The sequence below is a fragment of the Sapajus apella genome, unplaced genomic scaffold (genome assembly GCF_009761245.1).
Source record: "Sapajus apella isolate SASKATOON/1434 unplaced genomic scaffold, GSC_monkey_1.0 scaffold30, whole genome shotgun sequence".
NCBI classification, from domain to species: Eukaryota; Metazoa; Chordata; class Mammalia; order Primates; family Cebidae; genus Sapajus; species Sapajus apella.
In genome coordinates this window covers 21,577,581-21,600,452 of record NW_022436970.1, presented here as the reverse complement: position 1 = coordinate 21,600,452, position 22,872 = coordinate 21,577,581, and the positions used below count along the sequence as shown (strand labels likewise).

The window sequence follows — 22,872 nt, the reverse complement described above, 5'->3', positions numbered from 1 at the left end:
GCGCGGGCGGCGCGGGGAGGGGGCCGGGCGCGTGGCGGGCCCCGCGCGCCCTCGCGCGTCCCCCGCGCCCGGGCGCAGCTGGCGCGGTCGGTCTAGAGCAGCGCTCGGCTCCGCGCCGCGGGCGCTCGGCTTCACCTTCAGATGCGCGGGGCGTGCGCGTCCTGCTCCCCAGGCACGCCGCCTCCCCGCCAAGGTAGGGGCCGCGGGCGGGGGGAAGGCTGCGCCGCAGGGGCCGCTGGCAGGCGGTGGGCGCGGGGCCCGGAGCCTCGACGTGCCCGGGATTCCCGTGTGCGCCGCTGGGGGCGGGGGGGGGGGGGGCGCCGGGGGGGGGGTGCGCCGGGGAGGGTCTCCCCGGGCGCGGGGAGGGCTCCTTGGCTTTCCCTGTGGGTAGTTGCTCTGCTCTGCAATTCCAGGATAGTAGAAGATGCAACTTCGGGCGGCGGGGCGAGCGCCCGGGAGGTGGTTTTTACCGCAGTGGAGGGGCGGGGTGGGGGCCGGGGTGGGAGCGCGGAAGAGGCTCTGGCTTTGTACACTTCGTCAAAGGCGACGCGGGAGGAGGGGAGCTCGGATGCGCTCTCCATCCATTAGGAGACAAAGAGCAAATTGCCTTACTTTAAAGTAAAACGCTCCGGCTAATGAAGGTGGGTGATGGGGCTGCGGGCCTGAGGAGCCGCTTCAATTATTAAGGGTTTGGCGGATGGGATCGATGCCTGTGGGCACCGAGCGCTGCTGCCTAGGGGACGCGTTTGCCGAGGGGGGGTGGGGTGGGAGGGGGCTTGTTTTTCACAGCCCCCTCCCCGGCTGCTTGCCAGTCTGGTGGGAGCTTCTAAGTGACCCTAACGTTCAAGAAGTGAGAGGTCCTGGAAGGGAAGTTCAGGCGGGTGTGGGGGTGGGGGCGAGGGTCTGGCACGGACTCGGAGAGGGGTGGGCAGGGACTCCTTGGAGCTGTGCCCCGCCGGGTGCGGGTGGGGGAGGCCTCGGTGGCGAGATGAACCCGGGTGTATGAAGGAAGAATGCGGTGGGGTGTGTGTGGTTGGGCGGGAGGTGGGGGAGGCGCCTCCGCTGCCATTTCCAGGGAGAACTAACAGACTGGATAGTTACGATCAGTATTTAGATTAAACCGCCTCGTCAAGTTTTAAAGAAACTTTGTATGAATAAGTTTGTTACCCGGCAGCCGAGTGGGGTTTTTAAAAGCAGCAGTCGATGGAGGAAGGCTGGTGTGCGCCGAGGAAAGCCAGTGGACCCCCGCAATTAGGAACCAGAGGGAACCAGCCTTTTACCCGAAAAATGTGGGTCTGTAAGTCAGCCCCATCCATTATCAGCGTTAATAAGCTTCCCGCAGCCGCCCAGGATCAGACCGGGAGCTCTGGGGGCTGTGTGTGTGTCTTACTCATTCCGCTGATAAAGAGTCACTGGGTCTCCGGGTGTGCGAAGATCAACTTGCGCAGCCTTCTTTTTAAATATATCCATTCTGTGTTTTATTTAATCCAGATGCACAAAAAGCCATTTGCTGCTTCATTGTTGGTTTATATTTTTTTGAAAAGGCGACTGGTGTAACCTGTGGAATTTGAAATGCAAATAAAAGCCTGTGGGAGTAGAGGCAGAACAGATCAGCATTTATAAAGTGGAAAAGATTGAACGTCTTTGAAATCATTGCAGGGGAAGAAACTGGAGGGGGAGTGTGATTTTTCAGGGAGTCAATTGTGACGTCAGGTCTTTTTGGAAAAGATGTTATTTTTAAGGTCTGAAACCCGGGTAGGTAAAGTGCTTACAGGAAAAACAGATTACAAGATTAACATCTGTTAACATGATCGTTTATCTCCAGCCAAAAATAGGTCAGTTCTTTCTTAAGGAAACACGATTGCTGGCGCATGCCAAATAATAAAATCAAAACGACGAGTTCATAAATTAGGAACGAGTGTTGGTTACAATCTGACCTGTGAAAAACATTTTTTAATTTCGAGATCAATGGAAGGTCAAAGTCCCTCTTCGGTGTGGAGAACAACTCTTTCCCCTGCGTCGGCCCCCGGCCCCCCTCCCCCCGCGGGATGACCCCTCCTTCTTACTCGGAGCTCCCTTTCCGCCTCCACTCCCATCGTTAATTTCCCTTTCCATCCTTTGTGGAAGTACAAAATATATTTAAATGGTATCGTCTGACGCCTCCCTCCTTAAAGAAGGCAAACTCCGCGCAGATGGCTAACTTTCAGAGCTCTGCTGTTGTTTTACCATTAAATGAAACGGTAGGGAGAAGAGGAGGAGAAAAAAAAAAAAAAAAAAAAGGAAACAGCTTTGCGAAGTGTCCCTGCCCCCTGGGCGTGAGTGACGGTTCTGCTGGCCTATCCGCTGCGGCTTTCTCCATCCCGGAGGTAATTTGGGATGTGAGTGTGTGTGAGCGCGCGCGCGTGCATGAGCCCATGTGTCTGCACACTGAAGTCTGGCCAGCCCCGAGCATCCGCAGGCTTCTGCATTTGCACAGATGTGTCATGTAGACGTGGACACGCTTTTATTCGAGTCGGTTCGGCTACATGGGCACGCAGCAGTCCCCACCGAGCGCCTCCCCCTCCGAACCTCCTGTGGAGCATGGGATTTAGAAGCACTTTCGGATTTAGGTCGGAACCTGCAGCAGCAGGGGAAGAAAAGAGGAGCGCTGTGATTGTTTCTCAGCAACTGGGGACTCGAAACGTGCGGTTTCTTTGGCCTCGCCCCCGGCGGGCGCGCCCTGATGCGTTTGCGGTCCAGGTGATGGAGCCCACTCGCCAGGGCAAAGCGAACGGAGAACGCGGATTGCGGAAACCGATGTGAACTCCGCAGAAAAGTGAAGGGCAGCGTGTGTCTTCCAACTTCACATTTTATTTTCTCCCTGGGAGTTGATGCTTAGTCTCTGGCAGATTCTGGAAGGTGAAGCGCTCGTGGCCAGTGAAAGTTCGGCTGCCTACCCACCTCCTGGACGCTGCGCCCTGGACGCTGCGCCCTGGCCGCGCCTGTCCCGCACAATGGGTGTCTTCACCGGCAGAGCGCGTCACCGGCCACCCCACGCTTGCAGCTGACTGACTGTGGCACCGACTTTCCCAGGAATATCGGGAGTGATGTGTGTGGCTCGCGTAGTACGCACCTCGGCAAGCGTACGGACCCGACCTGAGCCGAGCAACATCTCTGCGTAAACGTTGGAGACGCGGTGTCTTCCGGGAGCACCGCAGGCTGGCTGCGCCTGTCTGCCCACCGGGATGGGGATGATGCAATGGAGGGGTTAAGGACCCACGTGCCCACTCCCTCCCCGGAGACCCCTGCAAGGAGACCCCTGGGAGGGACCTCGTCCACGCGCGGGTGTGCCCGGCCACTAGGCCGCACCGAGGTCACCCGAGGGTCCGTGGGCGACCTTCGTCCTACCCTTCTGCAAGAACCAAAGTCGGTTACAAGGTAGTGTCCAACCCCTCGCCTTCCCTCCCACTCGGGCCATTTCCGCCCCCCGACCCGAGTTCCACCCGATTCTGCCCCTCCCCAGGCTCAGGGGCTGGCGGAACCGGGACTGGGCAGCCCCAGGAGGTGTCGTTGGATTAAATCATTCCTATTTCGGTGTGTCTGAGCTGCAGCGGCGCTGGGCCTGGGGCGCCACTGGGGGATCTGGGGTGCGCGTGGCCACGGGCAGGGGGCGGGAGCGCGGGGCGGCCCTGTGGGCTGGGGGCGGGTCGGGGGCGGGCCGGGGGCGGGGGAACTCACCTGCCCGCCCCGGGGTGGGGGCGGTGGCCGCTTGTTGCTGGGCTGCCAGGAGGAGGGCTGTGGGCGGGGCGGGAAGGGGCGGAGAAGCGCGGGGAGGGCCTGGCCCGCCGCCCCCGCCCCCCAGCGCCCGCCCCCCGCCCCCCGCCCCCGTCATGTGGAGTGGACGTCACACGCCTTCACTGTAACCCAAGAAGTGAAAGAGACGGGGACCCGCAGCCTAACTTCGCACCACAACAAAGGCGGGGGTCTGTGCGGGCCGGGGGCGGGGGCGAGCGGGGCGGGCGGTGGGAGCCGGCGGGGGCGGGAGCAGGCCCCGGAGGAGGAGAGAGGGGGCTGTGGGGGGAAGGGCAGGCCGCGGGGTGGGGGAGCCAGCGGATGGGGGTGTGGAGGGCCGGGGCCGGGGCCGGGGAGGGGGCGGGGCCGGTCCGGAACTGGGGTCTGCGCGGGGCTCCGGGCCGGGCCGGGCTAGGGGCCTGCGCGGCAGCGTGGACCGGGCTGCCGGGGCCGAGGCTCGGCGGAGGCCAGGTAATTGGTTTCTATTTTAAACTTCACTTTGTTCTGGCGGAGGTGGGGCGGTGGGAAAGGCGTGGCCCCGAGGACGATTACATAAGTGTTCACACCTGAACAGGTCCTGCGCCCGCGAGCGGATTTGGGGTGGGAGTTGGCGGTGGGCACTCGGGCTCGGGGCGCCTTGCGGGGGGTTGCTGCGTGCGGGTTTTGTGTCCTGCCTGTGTGACCTCACAGTGTCTCGGCGGCAAAGAGGCCGGGATGGCTCTGTGGACTGCTTTCGGAAGGCCAGATGTGCCCGTGGGCCTTGGGCTGGCCTTCCAGGGGTGTCCCCGGCGTAACAAAGGACGGAGCCCTCGGACTCTCCCGTCCACTCGCTGTGCTGACTTAGCCAGCAAGTCACAAAAGGAACTTTAGTGGGGGATCCTACTTACACATACAGCAGAAAGGCATTTCCCTGTCCACCTGCCATGCAGCCTCAAATCGTGATTGAAGGCGATTTAAAAGCTGAGTGATGTATGTTCACCATGTGGCTATAGAGTAAATACTATTAAGATAATGACCGGAGAAGATGCAAGGGTGGCTAGCCTCTCGAAAGCAGCTTTGTCAGCTTATTTTAAAAAACACTCTATTAATATGATTGAAGTATTTTGGGTTAGGGATATGTTACTTTAAAGAGCTAGGCATGCATGCTATTTGATCGGCTACTGCCATGTAAAATAAAATGAGCTCATTTTATCATTTGTTTGTTCCAGCTTCATTTTCACTTGCATTCTTTGATTATGTCGTCAAGTAAGTGTTATTTATATTTACACAGACCAGCTAGAATTAAATATTCCACATAGCACTATTGTGCTGGGTCTGAGAACCCCTTTCCCCCTCTTAGTAAAATTGGAGAGAGAAGTCACTCCGGAGGCTGCCATGGTGTCAGGGGTTTGAGAGTTGGGTTACTTGTAGGAGGACATCTTCAGTTTCACGGGAGTGACCCCCATGGCCATCTTGAATGGGCTCCGGAATGAATTGAGCTCTGTCTAAGACTCACAGATAATTGAATTTGAATTCTGATGTGTTAAGGTACAAGCATGTCTAATGTTTTTCTTAATTCATTAGTAGGGCTTTGTTTTCTTACACTTGCTAATTTGAATATACTGAAACAATCAGAGCACATTAACCTTCTAAAAAAATAATCCCAGTGGATCTGTAATAAAACTAACCAAGAGGAATGGGAATGCCTTTCTGAAATGAAACACAACACGAAAATAGCAGGTTTAGTAGGCACAGCCTTCAACAATGCAGAGAGATGGGAGTTCTGCTTATTTTTATTTCTGAAAGCTTTTGTTTATTAGAATAATCTTTCAAAATAGCTTAATATCCTGAAATACATACACTAGGCCAAGAATTTTAACTCTGAGAGATGTGTCTGCTTTTAATTCTTGCCACCCTGAGAATAGATTACCTCGCCAATGTTTTCCCATTGTTATTTGTAAACAACCTTTGGAGTCGACTCATTTAGAGATTTCATTTTTTCCTGGAACCCTGAAGACCTACATTTCTAACTTTTTTTTTTTTTTTTTTTGTAAGATGTTGTCCCAGAGACCAAAATTGACTGAAGGGAATGAGGGAGGTCTTTGAAAACAGGTCACGATGTGAAAAGCACTTTGTCTCCACTTTCATAAATGAAACTTTTAACTCCATTTACCTAACTTCCTTCTACAAGGAGATATTTGAGTTTTGTAAGTGAAGCATTTGATATGATTAAGTTTAGCAACGTACGTGAGAAAGGAAAGGAGACTTCTTTAAAGAATACTTTGAAATGAGGTATACTCCAGCAGATGGTTTTCAGTCTTGCCAAATGGGGAAAAATGATAACATGACCTAGCAATTTAGGTAGAGTTTAGTCATGGATTATTCTTGAAAAACCAGTAGTGAGTTTATTGGGTTGTTGTGGATTTTTAATTATCTGTTTTCCAGAATATGTATTGGTCTTATTCATAGTTGAAGAGAAGGAATCTTTAAAAAAGAATTCGGTGGGAGTGGCTGTAAGTCTGACTGGAGACTGTGTTGAGTTTCAGCTGCATTATACCTTAATGCCGGAGAGATAGGAGGCTGAAATACAAGCTGACTGCATCCTGCAGCAGGGAGCTTGTCCAAACGTGTGCACTTTCCTGTATAATATGCTTGTTTGAATGTTCAGGACCCGAATTATTTTGTTTTTTACTCCATTTTCAATTGAGGAGAAAAAGATGTCTTAATTACCTAATTAAAAGTGGTATTTCGTGTATTACTAGATTTCTAACTGAAGAAAGCGTTGCTATTAAGTGTTCAGGAAACACGTATCCACTTTCTCTTTGGTTTTCAAGTGACCAAATTTAACTGGAAACGTGTAACTTTCTCAGTGACAGACGTGGATTTGATGATTAGTAATAGAACTTTAATGGAAGAAAGTTAAATTGATTTGATTAGGTATCTATATTGTAGATGTTTGAACTGGAGGTAACATTTCTTCTTCAAAAGCAGGCATCTTTCATGCTGTAAATGTTTATATGTTTTAGTGCTTGGCTAAAGCTATTCTGACACACTCAATTAGTTCTTTCAAAAATGCATCTCTTTGCTGTCCCGACCCCTCCTCCTCAAAAGTTCTAGAAGCTGTGGGAAAAGTTCAGCTGCCTGTCTTACTGAACGTAGTCCAAGGAATACCCGTGGGTTTGTTCACTGCTCGGGAGCTGGACGTGTGCCGCACCGACTTCCTCAGCACATCCTTGCTTCCCTGAATTTGCATTTACTGCCTAACTAGCATCCCGCAAAAAGGCCTTTGCTGGCTGCCTGCGATTTGGCACCTTGGAGCTTCACTTGCAGCGTTGTTAATGGCCAAATGTGAAGGACTAATTTTATTACTGTGTTTAGCTCACAGGGCCTTGGAACCGGCCCCTACTCTGTTGTTGGGAGCTGCATCTCATTTAGATTTGCGTTTTTCAAGTGAACTGTAGTGTCAGGCTGTGCTTCCCTTGTGAGGTCTTGAGTGGGTGGTGGTTGGAAGACCTCTCCCTGTGTGTGAGAGGCACGGGGTGGGGTGGGGGGCGGATGTGGAGGTTCTCAGAGGCAGATGGAGGTGGGGGCATAAGCCTCTGTTTGTGCAGCAGTGATTATTTGGTGGTTCAGCTGTTTGGTTAGGTTCCCTTCGGGCTGGATGCTAACTGGTGGCATGAGCTGGCAGTGTAACTGCTCCTTTCACCCTCCCCTCCTGGGGGCTCTCATCCCCAGTCTTTCCACCTGACTGGCCACAAGTGTAGTGGCAGCAGCCTATTATCGGTTTGAATGTATCTAGGGGCCATAGGGGAGAGAGCATTTTTCAGATTCAAGTCCTGGCCTTAGTTCTCTCTGGCCCCAGTGAGTTTGGGAGTGCAGGACATTCTCTCTGATGGAGGAGTGACCTTTGCCCTCAGTTAAGACCGCCCTCCCACCCACCATTGGACAAGAACTGTTGAAATCTTAACATTTTCAGGAATTCTGAAAAGTCACAAAGAATTTCAAGAAAAGAATCACATCAAATGTTTACATTTATGAATAATTAATAAAATTAATCTTATGGGAGGAGGAGGAATAAAGAAAAACTGTGACTTTAGAATATCCCCTTCTGTTCTGTAGAAAGATCTGTATTTTAAAATTAATTTTCTAACACTGAAGAATATTTTAGGGGACTGATTTCAAAAGCTGTAAGGAAAGATACATTCCTAGCGGCTATCAGTGCACCGTTTGTATTTGCGATTTCTAGTGTCCACTAACGCGTGTGAAGGGTATTTTAGATGGACTGGTAAAAGCCAGCAGTTGCAACTGTCTGCTCTGCATTCCTTACTCTGCATCTGGCCACACGTGACTTGAACAGCTGAAGCTTCTTTTTCCAAAGCTAGAGCCATCATCGTATTTATGTGTAGCACGAGATGTTTTCCATATACATTCGAATTGTAAAGAAGTGTAATTTGTGGCTCTCGACATGCCTTAAAAGTCATTTCCAAAAAAGATCTGGCATTTAATCTTTAATTCACATGGTCCTGAAAATTACAAAGCAGGAGTAATTAGAAAGGGAGCTATTTTTAGAAAGCAAACATGTAAATATATGTTAAGTAATGACTAAAACAGAAGCAGGAGAGTAGGAAAAAACTATTTTAAAAGCAACTGTAGTAGATTTAGATACATTTTACTACTGTATTTCAGCTCTGTTAATTCTGGTAGACTTACTTGGTATTCCTGTTTCCAACCCCCCCCCCCCCACCCCACAACCTTGGTCAGGAAGTAAATAAAGTCTATAGGATCTCAAAATTTACTGGGCCAAGAAGACATACATATTGTATGTAATTGTGAAATCCAGACAGTTCCTCAACTGATTGGTGAAAATGGGATGAGATGCGGGTGTATTTTGTTATTTTCAGGCAGAGGGAATCTGGTGTTTTTTTCTTTCAAAACCAGGTAGACAGTGTTTCTCACCGCCCTGGGGAGTTGCTGGTGCCGAGCCTCCGGGATACAGTTGTCCTGTTATTTTCTTGCTTTTGTAGGAGATGGTGTGTGTAGAGGAAGATGTGGTGTTAGTTTTCAGGACATAAAGACTTAAAAATCAAGGCTTTCTATTAAAACTCTGTAATTTCTTGTTAATGGCTGAGAATTAAACATTTTTCAGCACTGTTAACCCATAAAGAACTGTCAGATCCCCCCCCCCACTCTTCCCATGTGAAAGTAAAGGACATTTGTTTAGAAATTATTTTCTTTGTTTCAGAAAAGGGCAACATGTGTCTGTCTTTGCCATATGGTACTATTTAACCTATATTGCATGAGCTGAGGAGACGCCGTGCCTGGGCGTTGATTTATTTCGGCATTCGAGAATGTTCTTTGAAATTTAGTACAGTCGATGATGCATTGAAAGTTGTGCAGAGAGGTTGTGTGTGGCTTTAGCAGATTCTTACTCAGTTAATACTTAAGGGTGTCCCAAACAAGTTTCACTTTTCTCCTCCAGACATAATTTTTGTGAGAAATAAATCGTCTGCCATCCAATGCTAAATGACTGTGTTAATTCAGGAAAACAGAGTCGAATGTGAGTAGTTAAGACTTCTGCTGGTTGCAGTGAGGCTAAGGGCTGGGTGGGTCAGAAGAAGATTCACTGTTTAGTTCCTAATTATTCTGGTGATTTTAACCTAGAGCAAAAAGTATTATTTTTGTCTTAAAGACTTAGCTTTTATACCCATTCTTTTTTTAAAGACATGAATTGTTGAACAAATGGACAATCCTGTTTCATAGATTCACTGAACTTCTGTGGTGCTGGCCTAGAATTATCTACGGGCAGAGCTGATGTTTTCACTTGAGGCTGTGTTTTGTTTACACATGCTGGTTTGGGTTTCTGGATACACCCGTGTTGAATTCACAGGGGGGCTCTTATGCTGTGTTGCAGGAGTTTATTAATATGGAAAGCCAGGGAAGATTCCGCCTCCATTTTTAACATAATAGCAAATGTATCTCCAGACACCTCTCTTGTTGTCTCAGTCTTGTTAGCTTTAATCATGCTGTTGTCTCTATTTTAAGGAAAGAAGTAAACACATTTCCACTCATCCACACGTATATCCCCTAAGCAAGGCATCTGTGGGCTGAAAGGTGGGCTGGGGTTTTGCGCCAAGAACGTGAGCGACGAGCGTGTGAGTGCACGTTGCCTTTGGTGATGCATAATTTATATTGACATTATCAGTGACACAGACAGAACATTTTTATGCCAGTTTGAGAAAATATCATCATTCACATTGATAATCATATTCCCACCAGATTTAGATTAATCATTTCAAAGCTTTTCATGTCTTTAGCATGACCATTAGCATAATGATGATAATTTGTTCCTTTGAGTCTCACACCAAGCATAATTTAAATTAACGTTATTGTGTCGAGTGCAGTGCCACCCCAGGTGTTCAAGTGGCTTTTTTCAAAAATGGCTTTTTACTTTTTAAAATGAGAGGCAAGCAAGATGATCTCATTCCTAAAACCAACTTAAAAAATAAAACACTTGGTATTAATAAATAAGTGAATTCCTAATGTAAAAGTACTTGCCGTAGCAACGTAAACTTGGGGACAATTCTGTGGAGTCACGGGATTAGTGGTTTAGTGGCAGGATTAAAATTAGCCTCAGTAAATTACCCTGGTGACAGAAAAGCAGAATCTGCTAATGGTTTTACAGGAAGATTGGCTTATCAGTTATTTTCTAGGTTGATGAAAGATTATGGGCCACTCAGAATTTGAACTTTAGAAAGTAAGGTTAATTTTCCTAATATTTACATATTTTAAAGTATCTGTAGGCATTGATTAAAAAAGAAAGTTATTACCGTTATAATTTGGAGATTTTATATGGGTGTGGGAGATGATTTACAGTCCATGTTTTTTGCTTAGCTTCGAACATTAAGGAGTCCCTGAGAGTATGTGTTTTAGGCAATCCTTAAATCCTCTCTGAGGGAATAGTAGAACATGTTGGGAAGCATTTTAGGTGTTTTGGACCATGAAACCTCCATTTAGATTCCTGCAAGGTGGTAGGTGATTAAACTGCACCTTTTTGGCCCAAGCAGGGTTAGGGTGGCTGCAGTCCAGAGCATGGTTATACGTTGGTAGGAGTGTTGCACTGACTCAGTGTAATGACCATGAAGGAAAGAAAACATTTGCTTTCATGATTATTTACATTTCTTTGCAAATTTGCCTTATGTGTATTTGGACTTGTTTTAGAAGGTTAATATTGAGAATCCTGTATGTGTTACTACTGCAAGAAACTTAGAGATGGATTTTGAGTGAATCCTGAGATTCTACAGCTACTGAAAAGCAGATTTAGTGACTGAGCCAAGGCCACAGGAATGGTACAGAGCTCAAGCCCGGGTGTCCTGATTCCCAGCTTAGCCTTTTCCTGCAGACGCTGTGCTGAATGCACAGAATCGGGGGCGGGGGTGAAAGTCCACTCTGAAGAGGAACTCTTAAGCGTGTTGTCATGCTGAGCTGGCACTGCCTAGTGTGGACTCGGCAAATACCCAGGTGTTGAGGGCAGTGTGGGGAGAACCCCCTTCAGATTCGCTTGGATGCCTAGATCTTGCTCCACAGAGAAAGAAACATGTTGAGTAAACGTTTGCATCTTTCCACGGGGATATCGGGCGAGCTGGGCACCGGACCGGTTGCCACAGTCTGAGGCTGCTGTCACATGGCAGCACTCAAGGAGGAGCGTGGAGAGTCTGGTCACCAAAGACCAGGCATCTGTCTGCACAGAGTCCCAGCCCCACGGCGGGTGCCAGGATACAGGTTTTCTTGTGAAACCCAATGGTAATCACCAATAGTAACATTTTTTTTTTTTTTTTTTTTTGGATGGAGTCTTGCTCTGTCACCAGGCACCAGGCTGGAGTGCAGTGGTGTGATCTTGGCTCACTGCAACCTGTGCCTCCCAGGTTCATGTAGTTCTCTGCCTCAGCCTCCTAAGTAGCTGAGACTGCAGGTGTGTGCCACCACACCCAGCTAATTTTTGTATTTTTTAGTAGAGATGGGGTTTCACCATGTTGGCCAGGGTGGTTTCAATCTCTTGACCTCGTGATCCTCCCGCCTTGGCCTCCCAAAGGGGAGGGATTACAGGCGTGAGCCACCGCGCCCGGCTAACATATTTTTATAAGAGAGTACATACAGAATGTAAGTGACCAACGTGGGATACAGAAAATCCTAAAAGAAAAAAGTCGCCAAAAATCAAAAGAAAAAGGTCAGAGAAGACCAGGTCAGTCTGGATAGACTGCTTGGCTCTGAGACTCACCTTCTTAGGCCAGGAAGATGAGGTGCAGGTGGGCTGGTTCCCAGGGACATTTGGCACTTGTGGGTTTACAGTGTGGTGCGGCAGATGACCCGTGCTAGACAGATGCCAATGATGGACATGCCGAGAGGGAGCTTCCCGCAGCAGTGGGCAGGGAGGTGGCAGACACAGGAGTGGATTATGGTAGGTGTCTTCCTCTGAGCTTGGCTTTGGTGCAAATGGACGAGATGGCCGCTAAGAGATGGTATCGGGAACCTCAGAGGGCTGAACCAGGGAGACGTGCATTCTCCTCCTTTCCTTCTGATGGCAGGTTGGCCGGCTGAACTGTGTCTGCCCTGGGTTGCTGTCTGGACCTTTGTAGATTATTAAACACCTCCTGGAGGAGTCTCCGCCCCTCCTGCCTTCTCCAGCAAAGCGGGCAGCTGGGCCAGGGAGCAGGTAGTTTTTCTTTGTTGTGCAAGAGTCACTTAAGAAACAATGGCCTTTGCATTCGCAACATGAGCAAACAGAGCCAACATTCTAGAATTTTTTTTAAGGAGGAAAAAAATTTGTAAATTTAGAATTTATTTTTCCTTAAGAGGATAGTTCTGAGTACTTTTCATCGTTTACTTGAACCTATATCCTAGGTGATTTTGCTGCCTTTCTAGACGTTTCTCAAAATATGACCAGTGTAAATGAAAAAATGCAAAGACTCATTTAATCAGTATAATAATTTGTGGACTTCATCCTGTTGGCTGTGGTGTGAGGATTTTTACAGGCTCATTTGAGTATCTGGTCATTGAAATCCGATTCTTTGTATGTGGGTAATAATAGTTTGCTTGTTTCTACCTGTTTCATTCCATGAAGGGAGTGAAGTGTGCACGTAAGGTCACATGTGAGATCCAGACAGATGCTCCCTAACTTCTGGTGGGGCTGCTCCCAGAATCCCATCCTAAGCTGAAAATACCATAAATGGGAAATGCATTTAATACACCTCAGTCTACTGAACATGGTAGCATAGCCTCACTTACCTTACACGTGCTTGGAATGCGTGAATATTTTAGCCGAGAGTTGGGAAGGAGAATCTGGCAGTGCAGGCCACCGTGACATACCGTGTTCACGCGGGAGGTCGCAGGGCTTCCACTGCCAGGGCTGTGGAGGGAGCAGCTCGCTGCTTTTCACTGAATGACAATGGCTTCCTCACCTGGTAAAGCTGAAAAAGTGTAAGTCAAGCTTGCCTAAGCTGGGCACCATCTGTAGTAAAATACAAACACAAATAACGAACGGGCAATGGAATAGGAGGTCATGATGCGGAAAAGCTGGGTCACGTGTAATTTTAGGATTCCTTCCGTTGGCAATTGTGAACCCAGACTTAGCATATGAGCTTCTGGTGACTAAAACAAAAAGCAGAACATGGCAGTTTATGTGTTGCAGTGACTATCAGGAAAAAAATGACCTGTTCTCCCAAGAAGGAAGGCCTCTTCTAGCATCAGCGCTGAGGTAAATTTCATAATGCTGACTTTAATATTGGCTGTTTTCATACAGGCTGTGTATTTTTACATAGATGGTGCCTTCAGTAGCAGTCTTAAGGCAAATGCTATTGTAGCTTTTGAAAGGCAGTTCTTTGATACAAAAAGCCAAGGGCATAAGAACAAAATACAAGATGTTGAGAGCTACTTTTTGAATCACTATGACAGCTTGATGCAAGGGATAACATTACTGTTTACCATTATATTAATAGAAATTTTATTTTCATTGCTAATGCCTTATGAACTTGAATCAAATTGGGCATATGCCTCAATAACTAGTCCCCCAAATAGCTGACCAGGCCAGTGCTGTGCCTCATGCCTGTAATCCCAGCACTTTGGGAGGCTGAGGTGGGTAGATCATGAGGTCAAGGGATCGAGACCATCCTGGCCAATATGGTGAAACGCCGTCTCTACTAAAAATATAAAAATTAGCTGGGTGTGGTGGCATGTGCCTGTAGTCCCAGCTACTTGGGAGGGTGAGGCGGGAGAATTGCGTGAACCTAGGAGGCAGATGTTGCAGTGAGCTGAGATTGTGCCACTACATGTCAGCCTGGTGACAGAGTAAGACTCTGCCTCACAAAAAAAGCCCACCAATGCTCATTCCCTTTCAACGAACATTAAGTGCCTGCTATGAACAGAGCATGATTCTGAGTTCTTAACGTGTATCATTTAATATGCACAGGTTTTAGGATCCCCAGGTAGTAACTCCTGAGGCCTGCACAGGTCAGTAACTTTCTCAGAGTCCCACAGCCAGGTTATTCAGCAGCCCACCTTTTGGGCCATGCCCTTGATTGTGCCACACTTGTCATGCTTGTTACCATGTGCGCGCAGTTCATTTCATTTTAGTCCGAGCCATTTGGGATTATGTAGCTTTAGAGATGGCACCTTGGGAGACCAGTGTCCCTTCACCCTTCCTCTTTCTAGATGGCTGGGGTTTCTGAAGCATTATTGAGGCAGGGCTTGGGACAGGCTGCCTGCCCCTTTAGGGTCCACTTTCTATCTGTGGACTCGCTCTGTTCTGAAAATAAGCAAAAGTTTTGAGTAACCCATCACAAATGAGAACCTTAAGAGACTGATCTAAAGATAATTTGATGCAAAACAATTCCTGGGGCAGCTGTAGCCATCTCATTGGGCTGGTAGGACTTGGTCCCGCCCTGCATCTGACCAGACCTGGTGGGCTTGGACCCTAGGTCAGCTCACATGCAGTTCCCACGAAACCCAAAGGGGCTGGAGCCACACCCTCCTCAGCTCGGAAACCTGGGTCTGTATTTGCAAAACTCCAGAGCAGGGGTCTGCAAACTTTTTCCGTAAAGGACCAGATAGTATTTGATAGGACCTGCCTCACAGCTTGTGAGCAGCCTGAGGCGCCATGGCAGCAAATAGATGGACTTTATTTATGGACACTTGACGTTCGAGTTCATGCCGTTTCACATGTCACAAAATACTCTTCTTTTTTTGATTTTGTTTTTAACCCCAGCCATTTAGAAATGTAAAAATCAGCCAAGTGCAGTGGCTCATGACTGTAATCCCAGCACTTTGGGAGGCCGAGGCGGGTGGATCACTTGAGGTCAGGAGTTCAAGACCAGCCTGGCCAATGTGGTGAAACCTTGTCTCTAATAAAAATAAAAAATTAGCCAAATGTGGTGATGGACGCCTGTAGTCCCAGCTACTTGGGAGGCTGAGGCAAGAGGATTGCTTGAACTCGGGAGGTGGAGGTTTCAGCGAACTGAGATTGTGCCACTGCACTCCAGCCTGGGTGACAGAGTGAGACTCCGTCTCAAAACACACGTGTGTGTGTGTGTGTGTGTGTGTACACACATACATATACATGCACATATATACATATACATATACGTAAAAACCAGCCTTAGCTTACTAACTGTACAAAAACAGGTGGTGGGAAGAATTTGGCCCGAGGGCCTACAGTTTGCTAACTCAGTGCTCTAGGGCAGTTCTGCCCAAGAGAAATACCATGCATGCTGCATCACTATACCTTTTCTAGTGATCACATCAAGAGAGGTAAAAAGAAACACATAAAATTAATGATAATGATAGTTTATTTATATATTTATTGAGACGAATCTTGCTCTGTCCCCAGGCGGGAGTGCAGCAGCATGATCTCATCTCACTGCAACCTCCGCCTCCTGGGTTCAAGCGATTCTTCTGCCTCAGCCTCCCAAGTAGCTGGGACCACAGGTGTGTGCTACCACACCTGGCTAATTTTTGTATTTTTATTAGAGACAGGGTTTCACCATGTTGGCCAGGCTGGTCTTGATCTCTTGACCTTGTGATCTGCCTGTCTGTACATCTTCCCTCCATCTGTGGGGTGGAAGGGGAAGCCTGCCTGCCCCAAGGTTGAAGAGAGGACTGTGGCCCGGAGACACCTTTAGACAGCGGGGAGCTGGAACCCTGTGTGAAGGCTCCCTCACAGAGCAGGTAGAATTGTAGATGTGGCCTGACTTGCTGGGAGAATTTTAGAAAACAAGGAAATCGTGATGGATTGAGTTTATTATTTTCCTGAACAATTTCTGTTGTGGCTTGCTGAGAAAATGTGGCCCGTGTTCACAGGGACGTTCAGTCCTTCAGCAGCAAGAGCTGGAATGACTGTTGAGCATTTCATGTGCCTTGTAGGTCCCAAGTCAAGGCCCCTTTTATTCAAACATCCCAGAGTCATGTGACTCTTAAAATCGAACCAGTGGACTTGGTGGACAGACAGGTATCCTGGTGATGATTTTTGTTCCAGGTCTGTTCTGAGGAGAAGGAACAAAAAGGAAAAAGGTTTCCTCTTCCACAGTGGGTCTTTGTTTTTTGAGATGGAGTCTCACCCTGTCACCCAGGCTGGAGTGCAGTGGTGCAATCTCGGCTCACTGTAACCTCCACCTCCCAGGCTCAAGCGATTCTCCTGCCTCAGCCTCCTGAGTAGCTGGGATTACAGGTGCACACCACCATGCCCAACTAAGTTTTGTGTTTTTAGTGGAGATGGAGTTTTGCCATGTTGGCTAGGGTGGTCTTGAACTCTTGACCTCAAGTGATTTGCCCACCTTGGCCTCCCATAGTGCTGGGATTACAGGCGTGAGCCACCATGCCTGGCCCCACAGTGGATCTCTTAAGTGAAAAGCGGCAAACTTAAGCATTTTAGTAAACTGTGATACAGAGCTGGAAGTATACTGAAAGTGTGTTTGAAATGCATTCATTTTTCTGCTTTGCCGGAGAAAGTTTTTCTGCTTTTGAAGTTTTGGATCATGAATGTATGTATATTCCCTATGACACCTAATAATAATCAGCCTATAAACTGTATAAGGGATTTGTGATTCCTGTTTTTTGTAGATTAAAAAATTGTTCATTTTAGAAAAGAGGTAATTGTGACATAATGGATTGGAAGTTAGTATACATTCCGATCTCTATCAGAGTTTACTGAAATACTTCAGTTTCGGGCTTTTCGCTTAGGAGATCCATTGGTAGAAAAGATAACCTCTCTTTCCCTTCAGAATAGATCTGGAACAAAGTGTATTCCACCAGCCCTTTTTAAGTAGGTCATTTAAATACAATAATTAAAAATGGATAATCATACCGGTTCAAAAAAGCTGTTTCTCAGAAGGAAGAGTGAAGTAACTCAGAGCAAACCAAGCTCCTTTAAGAAGATGCAGCTGAAAGAGATGAGAATTAAATGCAGAGTAATGAGTTTGCATTCCTTCATTTCAGCAGGGTTTTTTGAGTGTTGTTTGTGTCTTATACCATGCTACTGGGAATTACAGTGAGATAGGAGCCCTTGACAGTGGGCCATTTTGCGAGTGTTTGAGAACATGTGGGGTGGTTTGGAAGCCAAGTAGAAGGGAAAATGTAGGGGGTTTAAAGTATAGAATTGCAAGAGAATCACATTTCGTTGGTATATTTAAAAGTGCCACAAAGTAAGCACAAAAACCTGACATCGTTTTTCCTGGACAGAGCGGATCTTGTCTTTACTGCCCTATGTCCCAAGACTGCCGTCCGTGTCATTTTCAAGGCTAAGGCTGAGTTAAACTGCTTCCACATTCTGGGGCTGGGTTTTGTTCTTGGAGGTGACACTTCCGGTTACCTGTTATTCCTGCTTGTGGGTCTGATGTTCAGAGCAGCAAGTTTATTATTTTCACTGAGGGAGGGTCAGTTTCCCTTCTTGTTCTATTAGTCACTGAAATGCTTCTTTTGACAGGGAATATGATATTGAAACAAACTAGAATTCTGTTTCCTATCTTACATGTGGAATTGCAGCATCAGTGTTCAGAAAACTTACCAGACTTTTGAACGTAAGATCAACCAGCATTCCGATAGAATGACAAAGTCCAAACCGGATGGTTCAGCTGGGAGAAAAAGGACTATTTTATCTTTTGCTGTTTCAGTGACTCAGCAAAAACAGTGCTTTGGATATATGCAAATTTAGGCAAAGGAATATTTCTGCTTAAAGGGAAAATGTAGACCTTTCCTTTTAGGGCCACTCTTTGTCAGTGGATGGGCCCAAAATTCTTTTCAGAGTTTTGCAAATCCACCTGAGTCTCCACAAGTGGGATTTCATCTGTGGGTTCTTCTCTTGAAAGTGATTTAAGCCTCCCTAGCAAGTTACCCCCATACACCTGGGGGTTCTCAGAGCTTAGGCTGTTTCTGTCCAGTCACATGAATTTTATGGTTGTTCAGTTGCCTGTGGGTCAGCTCCTCAGGTGGGACTTCAGTATCGCAGTAAATTAAGGTGTTCCGATTAAAACATCCCTTTCTTAGACAAACCACGACTGGTTTTGGAGGTTGGTAGAAAACTGACACAGAACTGCAAGCTTACATTTAATCACTTGGCAGAATGTCTTTCATATTCATTTGACTACTTTGTTTAATATGCTTTAAGCTGCCTGAAATTGGAGCTTAGAATGTACACAATGTCTTATTTTTAAATGAGGGGAACGACAGTAGCTGAGAACAGTCATGTTCCCTATGCTGCAACTCCTGGATGTGGACGTTGATCTGAACGTCATTCTTCCGGGGAATTAATATGAAGCTACCCATTTTAATTGCCGAAGCAGAATAATACATTGACAACTGTTTCTCAAGGTCTTATTGTTTCTCTTGTGTAAGGGAAAAATGTAGACAGAGGCATTTTGCTTTTAAGAGGTACACAGTGACTTTTCACAAGATGGTTGCACATGTGGCTCCTTGCTTTTCATGCTGTAAAAGGAGATGGCGGTTGTGGAACTAACTCACTGCAGGTAACTCATTACCTGATTTTCCAACCACACATTTGTTTGGGTAATTTAGTTAGAGCCACATACTTAGAGCAGCATTCTTCTTGCCCAAATTAAACCATTTCTTTTCAGATAATTGTACAAATGGCATAGTTTATACACTACGAAGTCCTCATCATCTTGGTCATCAAGATATTTACAATCAAAAGACGAAATTGCATTTTGAGGAGAAAGAGTTAGACATCTGACAACATGGGCGTAATTTTATTTTATGCAAGCTACTGTTGAGCGCCTGCTGTGTGCCAGTCACTGTATTAGGCATTTAAATACATTAGCTTGGTGAATGTGTAAGATCTTTAATATATGCATTTTAAATAATGTAAAATGGTTCAATGTTCTGTGAGTTTTTCAACTACTTTTTTTTGCATAACATTTCAGCGTATTCTGTTTAAGCCATGTGTAGGGTGCTGTTCTGTGTGCACACCTCGGTGATTGCCAGATGCGCAGTGCCCCGTGTGGCCAGAGCATGGACCCACTGGCGCAGATGTGGCCTGTGAGCAGCAGCAGGAGAGGCCGCGCGTGCCAGCCGGCTGCGCCCTGGGGAGCGGCCCTTCCCTGTCTAGTCTCCTGTTGGATGTTTGGGCTGTTACCGGCCTTCTCTCAGCGTGCAGGGAACTTTTCAGATACGTGACTTAAGGCACTTGTGGGGATATTTCTCTCGGATAAGTTCCCTGAGGTGGCATTTTTGGGATGGAGGGGCATTTTAATTGATAGATATTGCCAAATTTGCCAACAAAGATATAAAAGTACCATTTTACATTCCCTGCAAAACTCAGTGTTTTCTCTCTGTCAGCGTTTGATGTTGTCAGTCTTTTAAGGCTTGGCCAGCTTGATAGAGGAAAATACCACTGCATTTTACAAATTGTGATTACGAGCTTTTCTTAATGTTTACTGCTCATTTTATGTCTCGTAAGAATCACCTGTTACGTTGTCACATTTTCCAGTGAGTTATTTATGATTTGTTGATTTATAAGAACGTTTTGTTTATTGGGGACAATACTCTTTTACTTATGAACAAATACTTTTTTGTCTATCTGTTTTTGTATCTTTCATCACATACATGTGCCAGATACAGAAACATCCAGGTAGCCTAATCTGAGTTGTTTCTTAAAATGTGTGAAAGATTTCAGGTGTGGACTTGATTCATCTCTCACATTTGGCTGGGTGGAGGAGAGAGCTCTGATTTCCTGCTCGAAAATTGGTCTGTTTACTTTTTCTGTCCCTGAGTAAATTTTGGACAGAAATTTTATTAAAAAATCAATCATTTTTTTTCATCCATTTTAACAAATGTATTAGAGTTTGAAAACCATTATTGTATGATTCCTTTAATTTTCTGTCTGTGGCTGTTAAACCTAATTCCCCCAACCTCGCCTTTTTCCTTCTTGATTAGGTCAGCTAGTTATTTATCTCATTCATTGGGGCCGTCATAGAGCCAGTTACTGATTTTGTGAATCAGTTTTACAGTATTTTTTTCTGATTTACTGTTGCTGTTTAAAATTCAAATTAAAGGGTTTTTATGATATTCTTGTTACTTGCTGAATTGAATATTTCATTTTTAATTATTGTAGCAAGTAATTAAACTTTATTTTAGCTTTCTTGTGTACCATAAGTTTTGAAACTGGTACTTTGAAGACAGTTTGCAGTTTCACTTTGATTTCTTCTTTGTCTCAGGAGTTGTTACAGAGAGTTTAGAATTTCCCCAATAGCTGAACTTCTCGGAGTGCTGTTTTTGTTTTTGCCTGTTGTTAGTTTTTAGTGTCACGGTGCTGTATTGTGGAGCTCGTGGGACCTGTACTGTTTCTGATTTATGGAACATTTAGAGCCTTCCTTGTGGTTAATATGGAGGCATTTTATGCTCTACTGCCAATTTAGGAAAATGGCAAAGTATGGAGTGTGATACTTATATATTAGATAAGCCTTACTTTATTTTCAAGCCCTCTCTTACTTATTACTTTTGCTTACTTAATCCGCCATGCTTAGGAGAGATTTAGCAGTTCTTCCAGACCATTTTTCTCTGTTTATCTTTCCAGATATTCACTATAGCTTTTTCTAAATGCATTTTATTCTGTGTTGTTCTGTGTTACTTGACTTAATAGTACAGTTACAGCTGGATGAGGGTTGCTTTCCTGTAATTCCAGCTTCTTGGGAGGGTGACGCGGGAGGATTCCTTGAGCCCAGGAGTTTGAGGCCAGCCTGGGCAACCTAGTAAGACCCTATCTCAAAAACAAAAACGAAAACAGCCCCCCCCCCCGAAAAAAGTTTAGGACAATTACATCTTCTTTGTGACTTCCACTTTGCCCTTTCTGACTGTAAGATAGCTACCTCTTGTAATCCCAGCGACTCAGGAGGCTGAGGCAGGAGAATTGCCTGAACCCAGGAGGCGGAGGTTGCGGTGAGCCGAGATCGCGCCATTGCATTCCAGCCTGGGTAACAAGAGCGAAACTCCGTCTAAAAAAAAAAAAAAAAAAAAGATAGCTACCTCTGTGTAACTGCCTTTTTGACCGCACATTAAACTTCCAATGGCATTTTTAGTTTCCATGTTGCTTTTGTTTGTATTTTTCTGATATGTTTTTCTTTACATGTCCAGCTTTTCTGAGTTCCTTAGTCATAGGTGTTTTTCTGTTTGTTTTGTTTTTTACAGAGAGCAAATAGTCGATTTAATGATTTAATTTTTAGCCCTATCATGGAGTCTTTTTTTTTTTTAATAAGTGAGTTTACTCCATTTATATTTATTTCTGAAACTGACTTATTTGGTCTTCTTTTCTAATTAAAGAAAAAAAAACTTCTGTGCTTGCTCACTTTTGCTTTTCTATTTATTGGAATATGAATTATGTTTATTGTCCTCTATTAAAATCAAAAAGCATATAGAAAGCACGCAATGTTTTTGGTTCCACTAGTGGCTATATTTATGATGTTTTCGGAAACCTGTATTTCTTAGTGTATCAGTAATAATATAACTGACTTCGCCTCTGGGAGAGCCACAGCAGTCAGAGCACTTCCATTACCCTCCTCCCCTCGCCCTGTCTCCCTGCTCCCCACATTGCTGTTGTAACTCATTTTTGGCTGTTGTTTTAGTCTGCTAGTGTTAATTTATCATTTTTACATGACATAGTTTTTATTTCAAGACATGTAAGAATCGCATGTTTATGTGTAGGTTACTGTTTTTTGGATGTAATTCTGCTTATATTTATTTCCTTGCTTACTGGGTTTAATGATCATTGCCGGATTTTATGATTGCCTTTTCTGCTTGTGAGGCCTTCAGTTGGAGTCATCTTGTGTGACCAGGTGACCTTTCCAGGTAGCCCTTAAGGGACTCTGGTGAGGACACTGGTCCTTATGGAGGAGTTAGCCTGAGCTGGGTGAGAAGCCAAGCAGCAGAAAAGTAGGTGAGAGCCTGGGAGAGCTGAGGAGATTTCATATTGCTGAAGCCAGAGGCACATACATGCATGTTTGTGCGTGTGAGCGCACGTGTGCAGGTGCATATGTGTGTACCTGCGCCTGAGTGTACATGTGTATACATACACATGCACGTGTAAGTATGCACATAAGTGTGCCTGTGTGTAGATGCACGTTTGCAAGTGTGTCTGTGTAGTGAGCCTGTGCAAATGCACACACATGCAAGTGTGTAAGTGTGCACGTATCTGCGGGGGATGGCAGGGGCATCTGGGTGATAGCCAAGAGCTGATGTTTGAGAGCCCGTTAAAGACCACATAGTCTTGACTGAATTGTCTTGAGGAATATGGACTCTGTTTCAAGGGCAATGGGAAGAGATGTGTTGTGGAGAGTCCCTCAGCCAGTCTGTGGCAGGGAGGAGGCATCACAGGCCAGGGACACTGACAAGGGACTGGCAGGTTTCTGAAGGGGGGATGGTTCAGGGAAGAGGATGGAGCTCTGGGCTAGATTTGTGACCAAGAAACTGGAGCACAGTGCCCTAATTTTGACAAGGTTCATGCTAGAAGGTAGAGTCTGTAAGACTTGGTCATCCACTGGGTGCGTTGAGAGGGAGGGAGTGTCCAGGGCCGCTGTTCTATTCATGGGTAGGACTCTGTGGGCATGACAACCTGGAGTGAGACATCCG

General features: G+C 46.2%; 1 protein-coding gene and 1 long non-coding RNA gene across 6 annotated transcripts in view; one reads left to right on the top strand and one right to left on the bottom strand.

Moving 5' to 3' along the window:
- The first annotated feature begins 91 nt into the window (after nt 1–91).
- Nucleotides 92–22,872, top strand: part of ZNF516 (zinc finger protein 516) — a 128,438-nt gene continuing 105,657 nt past the window's right edge. For 2 of the 5 annotated variants that reach the window (XM_032293769.1, XM_032293765.1), the window contains exon 1: nt 3,863–3,962. The gene's annotated coding sequence lies outside the window, so the exon portion shown is untranslated. Of the gene's footprint in view, nt 194–468; nt 642–2,616; nt 3,418–3,862; nt 3,963–22,872 lie in introns of those variants that run through there. The other 3 variants (XM_032293767.1, XM_032293768.1, XM_032293766.1) reach the window with 3 other exon arrangements.
- On the bottom strand, nt 1,454–3,777 carry LOC116561817. Its single transcript, XR_004273620.1, has 2 exons — nt 3,718–3,777; nt 1,454–2,617 (listed from the first exon to the last, which is right to left on the bottom strand). It is a non-coding gene; the product is annotated as an uncharacterized LOC116561817 (long non-coding RNA).